This window comes from Schistocerca piceifrons, chromosome 4 (genome assembly GCF_021461385.2).
Source record: "Schistocerca piceifrons isolate TAMUIC-IGC-003096 chromosome 4, iqSchPice1.1, whole genome shotgun sequence".
Lineage (NCBI taxonomy): Eukaryota > Metazoa > Arthropoda > Insecta > Orthoptera > Acrididae > Schistocerca > Schistocerca piceifrons.
In genome coordinates this window covers 668,865,716-668,872,852 of record NC_060141.1, presented here as the reverse complement: position 1 = coordinate 668,872,852, position 7,137 = coordinate 668,865,716, and the positions used below count along the sequence as shown (strand labels likewise).

The following is a 7,137-nucleotide window of genomic DNA, read 5'->3' as shown; positions in this document are numbered from 1 at the left end:
TCTCCATGGGAGAATAGCAGCCTGCATTGCTGCGAAAGGTGGATATACACTGTACTAGTGCCGACATTGTGCATGCTCTGTTGCCTGTGTCTATGTGCCTGTGGTTCTGTCAGTGTGATCATGTGATGTATCTGACCCCAGGAATGTGTCAATAAAGTTTCCCCTTCCTGGGACAATGAATTCACGGTGTTCTTATTTCAATTTCCAGGAGTGTATTTCAAGTTTGACACACATATAGAATATTATGCAGTACACAAACTAATCACTACTAAAATGTTCCTCCTGACTGATCTCTGTCACAATTTAACACTACAAATAATTGCACTAATCAGGTTATCTGTGCAGACATTTAGAGCATGTTTAAGCTAACACTAATTAAAAAGAAAACATAACACAAATATTCATAAACAAAAGAGAAAGTCAATCATATTCTTATAACTAAATACTTCTACACTAGTACATTATCTCTACAGATCATATATCATTAATGTTCATTCATTTTCAAAAGTATGGTGTACCTTTTTTTTACACATAACACATAGGACTATTAGTCATTTACTGTACGAATACGTTTTCACATCCTTACGCGGATCCAGTCCCCGTACTTTCCCTGATTGGGGATCTGCTAAGAGATAGCTACTATTTCCTTGTTGGACTAAGGAATGGAGTATGAGGCTCGACAGTAGGTTTTGTGAGGCTTCACCTCGATATTGTATTGATACCCATTAACAATTCCTGGTCGTTCTGAGAATACATCTGCATAGTTAGATAATAACTGTACCAAATCCTGCTGTTGCATTGAGTTCAAATTTTCGGACTGTGATACTTTGTTCACAAGTGCGTCCACATTTGCTTTTAATTGATAACTTTGTACGTCTGGATAATAGAGATTTTGTCCTAGAGAATGATTGTCTAAATGTAGTATCCACTGATTCCTACATTTTATATTAATAGCATTGCAATTACCCACAGGTACCTCTTCAGATCTGAGCATGGACAATTCTATCCTCCTACCCGCGTTCATCAAACTTAATTTTCCCCGAGAAAGGTCGATTACTGCGTCCCTTTCTCTCAAAAAATCTATCCCCAAAATGGAGGCTACCTTTAAACCCTTTACTACCAGGAATGAGCACGCTATGGCTTCTCCCCCTATATACATCTCTACCCGCACTTGGAGTTCAATTATTTTCGCTGTGCACTGATGGCTCCAGTGACTTTGCAATTGTTCACAGGAAAAGTCAGCATACGCTTTTCTTTCCCCAGTACTCTGAATAAGTTCATACTCATGACACTGACGGTAGCACCTGTATCTACGATTGCTTGCACATCAATATTGTTAATTTTGATCTCTATTATCGCTTGTGCTTTGTCTTTGTGCTCCTTTATGCACGTGGGTGGTTCAGTTACTAATTCATGTCCCATCTGTACCCCGTCATTATACCTGAGGATACAGATTCTCGATGTTTTGATCTGTGTCGGGCTGCTCTCACTCCAAACCTCAGCCGACGATGGAGAGCGTATCTCGGCTGAATCTAGTTTGTTGGATTATTACTGGTGGATGGGTGTGGCTGCTCTGTGTCGCTGGCCTCCACTATGTGTAAGTTGTGTTGCGTCGGCCGCCACGGTTGCGCAATTGGCGCATTTTGTGGTGGCGGTCGGTTATTGTCATATCTTTCACTGTTTTGCCGGTCCGGACTGGGCCTCTGGTTCTGTGGCCAAGTTCGGTTTGCATCGTTATAGGTATTAGTGTTCCACGGCCCCCTGGCATTTTTCCATCTACTATTGCTTGGTGGGCCTGTTTCATATCGGTCCTCTGACCTCCTTTTCTGGTCATTATTCACCGGCGGACTATTGCCGTTCCGGTCTCTACCTCTATTCCCGTTTTGTAACATAATGTTGTCTCCTATTGTTACCTCCACCGTTTCCATTATTTGGTGGAGGCGTGTTATTTCGACCAATTCTGTAACAGTTTCCGTTACTTCCAGCCTGTTCAGAGGCTGCCTTTACATCCTCCTGAATCAGGTCAGTTGAGTCCAGAACAGACAAGAAATGTTCCATGTCGTTCTCCGGTATGTGTATAAGTTTTTCCTTTACGTGTATCGGCAAGTGTGATTTCAAAAGTCTGATCAAATCCCGGGATGAAATCTGCTCGTCCCAGTAACGGATCTTATTAATGTACTTCTCAAAATATTTTCGCAAATTGCCTAATCGTAGAGAATACGGCTCTGGATTATATACCTCTTTCCGTAATCTCTCCTGAATACATGTTGACCAATATTTGGCCAAGAATGCCTTTTCAAATTGCTCATATGTGTCGCAACTGTCAGCTGCTTCGGTTGCCCATAATGCAGCATCTCCTTGTATGTAAGACATAACGAACTGTATTTTCTGTGTATGACTCCAAACGCTAGGCAAAATGCTTCTAAATCCCTTGATAAATACTACAGGGTGAACAGATTTCCTCTCCGTTGTAAAGATCTGAAACTGTCGGTTTCTAATCAGGCTTTCTTCAATCACTATTTTGGAGTGACATTTGTTTGTTTCGCTAACATTGGTTGCCTGTTATGTCTCGCAGTCGAAATTTTTTACTGCTTTATTTATATGCCTATCATTGCTGGACGCGGCGGGCGCCCAGCTGGACTACAAGTTGCTCTTCCACTGCCATGCGGAGTATGTCTCCAACAAGGGGCAAAAGCTACCCAGGGCCCTGCACCCGCCCCCTCGCATCAGGGAACTTAACCTGCATACCGAGCTCCGCATTTACCGAACAGCTATCCCGCATGCCTCCACGCATGGATCCTCCGCATGGGCCACGATTAGTGTCACCAGGATGCGGACGCTGCAGCGCCTGCAGAACCACCGCTTTGGGTATGGTTTCATAGTTTGTCTCAAACTAACAATCTCACTTTGCATAGCTTCCAAAGATTGCATTAACTGCAACTCTCTCTCATGCTGGCGTCGATCACGCTCTGCTTGTTTAGCATCACGTTCTCTATCGCGCTCTGCCTGCATACGTGCAAATTCAGCTTGGAAATTGAGCATAACTCTTAATAACTACACTTCTGACACCTCACCACTCTCTGGTCCGTGTCTAGTGCTTGTGGGTGGCACAGTATTTCTACTTTCAACTGAATAACTGGCTGGCAGTGGCAACATCTCTTGCCCTTCTGCCCCCAGATTCTCACGTTGTACTTCCTGAACTACGCCACTAACATTACTTCGTGCCTCACTTTCTAACTCGGTATCACTGCTTGCTAACCGTTGGTTCAAATGGTTCAAATGGCTCTGAGCACTATGGGACTCAACTGCTGAGGTCATTACGCCCCTAGAACTTAGAACTAGTTAAACCTAACTAACCTAAGGACATCACAAACATCCATGCTCGAGGCAGGATTCGAACCTGCGACCGTAGCGGTCTTGCGGTTCCAGACTGCAGCGCCTTTAACCGCACGGCCACTTCGGCCGGCTGATAACCGTTGTTCATTATCCATGTTTATATCTTTTTGACTACGCAGTCTAACCATAGTCAACAAAAGAAAGAAAATCTGAACTAAATATCCTAACACTCAGGTTTCACTGACATAATCACACAAGAAAAGGTCATTTGTTGAAACACACTTATTATATATTACGATGACTAACTACTCAAATGTCCTGTTATTTTTTAAAAAAAGAACACTAACAACAAGCACACCACTAATGATCCGAGAACACTGCACTGAGGCTACTTTACTACCCACAGGACAACTACACTGTAGCTTTACATCATGGTGATCTATCTTGGGTGCAGCTGCCCCCTGGTATTGTCGTAGGTAATTAATTTTTTGGTATAATGAGCTCTCTTCTTCAGCTTGCCTCTGGGTATATAGTGATCTCATGCAAAAAATCATATACAGGAATTACCACACAATATTGGTTAGGCAATACATACAATACATGAAAAAAATATTAATTGTTCACCAACTGCAATAATTCCCTAGTTATCTCATGGGTATTTTGTGGCCACTGCACGGCTAGCTCAGTCAGTAGAGCATGAGACTCTTAATCTCAGGGTCGTGGGTTCGAGCCCCACGTTGGGCGACAGTTTAATGAAATTAAATGAAAAAAAATGAAACAGTTACCTTTTTTTTAAATTTGTTTTTAGTTAATTTGCCTTTCTTTCTTTCTGTACGATCTTTGTTGTAGAACCCCTTATTTACGTGTGGTAATAAAAATTCATTTAGACAGAATTAAGCACATTTAAAATTACGTGAACTTAGTCAACCCTCTCATGCTGATAAATTCACATTAACTGATTAAGAATATTTAGTTGAGAATTGAATCTTTTACATAATTCGGCCTTGGCACACGTTTTCTGAATGCAGTGCATTTTTTTTTTAAATATTTACTGAATTCTTTCCCGGCGTTAGCTATGGAACACAAGACTGTCTCTATTAGCAGAAAATAGTTAAATATTGCCAAGCCGACGTTTAATTATCATTGATAAAACACACTTCACTATACATTTAAGTTATTTGAAAGAACCAACAAATTGTTAAATTTCAACGTTAACTATCCGCCTATGAATGCACAAATGTGAAACTAGTAATAAATTCCGTCAGTCTCTGGATCGCTGTAAAAGAAAAACATTTACTTAATTCACTGCTAATTTTTATCTGCTCCCGATTTACGGGTTTGGTTAATTTTTCTTAGCGGAACAATTTTTTAAATGTGCCGCCGCTGCAAATCCTTCGGTCGCGGCACAGCCCAGCAACACCAGCGATAATTGCTAAAAATGCTGAAAATTCTTTAAAGAAATAGTATAGATGACATGGGCAAGCTAATTTACATTAGTAATACACACTTTTGATAAATTATAATGTATTTAGACCACAACAATAATTCAACTTACATTAGTTTGTAATTTCTCCTCTAATGGCGGCTAAATCTAGATACAGACAGATGAAGTCTACCCATTCATAAAATGCTACGTCACAGGTTTCTCTCTCAGCTCTCGAGGAAGAAGACAAAGAATGCACACTATGTATTCCTATTTATATCACTAGCAACCGTTAATATCTCTTTGCAATCTGCGGCTGTATTTTACATTTTTGTTATCGCAGATATTGATACATTTCGTAATCACATTATGAGTATAGGAATATTACAAGCACAAATACATCGAGAATATTACTACAGAAAATATTACAATAATAACGAATATCCTTTACACAAAATTAAATAATACTTTTTGGTTAAATAATTACAGTATATACAAATTGCTTCATAGCGGCGTATATAGTACAATTAAATTTTAGTTTATTAATAGTGTGTGTGTTGCCAGGGAACGTTACAATACCGGTACCTCTAACATCCCCTAGCACGTCCTCTGGCACTGATGCAAGTCTGCATTCGTCGTGGCATACTATCCACAAGTTCATCAAGGCACAGTTGGTCCAGATTGTCCCACTCCTCAACGGCGATTCGGAGTAGATCCCTCAGGGTGGCTGGTGGGTCACGTCGTCCGTAAACAGCCCTTTTCAATCTATCCCGGGCATGACCGATAGTGTTCACGTCTGGAGAACATGCTGGTCACTCTAGTCGAGCGATGTCCTGAAGGTAGTCATTCACAAGATGTGCACGATGGGGACGCGCCAATATGCTGCCGATATGGTTGCACTATCGGTCGGAGGTTGGCATTCACGTATCGTACAGCCGTTATGGCCCCTCCATAACCACCAGCGGCGTACGTCGCCCCCACATAATGCCACCCCAAAACATCAGGGAACCTTCACCTTGCTGAACAGTGGGTCTAAGGAGCTCAAACTGCCGGATTGCCTCCAAACACGTCTCCGACGATTGTCTGGTTGAAGGCATATGCGACACTCATCGGTGAAGAGAACGGTCCATTCACCGTATTGTTCGGCCCATCTGTACCGCGCTGCATGCTTGCAAAGATGGGACTCGCCGTGGACGTCGGGGGTGAAGTTGGGCATCATGCAGCCTGTTGCGCACAGTTTGAGTCGTCACACGACATCGTGTGGCTGCTCGAAAAGTACTATTCAACATGGTGGCATTGCTGTCAGGTTTCCTCCAAGCCGTAATCCGTAGGTAGCGGTCATCCACTGCAGTAGTACCCATTGAGCGACCTGAGCGTTTCTCCTCCATGTCCGAAAAACATTGCTTTGCTTCACTCGGAGACGCCTGGACACTTCCCTTGTTGAGAGCTCTTCCTGGGACAAATTAAAAATGCAGACGCGATCGAACCGCGGTATTGACAGTCGAGGCATCGTTGAACTACAGACAATACTATCTGTGTACCTCCTTCATGCTGGAGTGAAGGGAAATGATCAGCTGTCAGACCACCTCCGTGTAATAGGCACAGCTCATGCATGGGTGTTTTCAACTTTGGGTGGGTGTAGTGACATCTCTGAACAGTCGAAGGGACTTTGCCTGTGATACAATATCCACAGTCAACGTCTGTCTTCAGGAGTTCGGGGAGCTGGGGTGATGCAAAACTTTTTTTGATGTGTGCATATGAAATACTAAAAATGAAAATTTTGTGTCCTCTCGAAGACGTTAAACCACCTTCAACTGAGATCGGGTTTCTGAGTGGCCGTAGTACAGAACAGTAGTAATTAAGTATTTCGTTTGCAAAGCATTCACCAGCACCCATGAAACTGAAACTAGAAGTGCCAGCTGAAGGTAATTACATAACAAGTACTACTTGAATTGAAACGTTTGTCAGGAGGTGTAAGAATAGTCCACTACGCAACACAATTAAAGGATCACTTTTCTATCCTAAGTAATGGTCTCCCATTTGCGAAGCAGAAATTTAAAATTTGGCTCAAAGTTGCCTATTATCTTTCCCCTTTGTAAAACCTGTTCAAATTACAAAATGTAGGCAGATGCGAAAATCAGATCAGATCTAAGATGCTCATGTGAGGTCTAAGGTCACATTAGCTCCAAATTCCTTTACATTTCTATCCAGCTCCACGATGGATGTGTCAGACGACGGGAATGTCGTCGCACGTCCTCGTATTCACATTTCATCCCTGCTTCTGCGATGGAGGGCGGAACCGTTAAGCCCAATGTTGAAATCATGTTTTTTTTTTCACGGGTGGCCGAGGAAAACGTTGCAGATAGACTAACTCACAG

General features: G+C 42.3%; 1 non-coding gene across 1 annotated transcript; it reads left to right on the top strand.

Moving 5' to 3' along the window:
• Positions 1-4,007: 4,007 nt before the first annotated feature.
• Trnak-cuu lies at positions 4,008-4,080 on the top strand. Its single transcript has one exon. It is a non-coding gene; the product is annotated as a tRNA-Lys (tRNA).
• Positions 4,081-7,137: the final 3,057 nt, after the last annotated feature.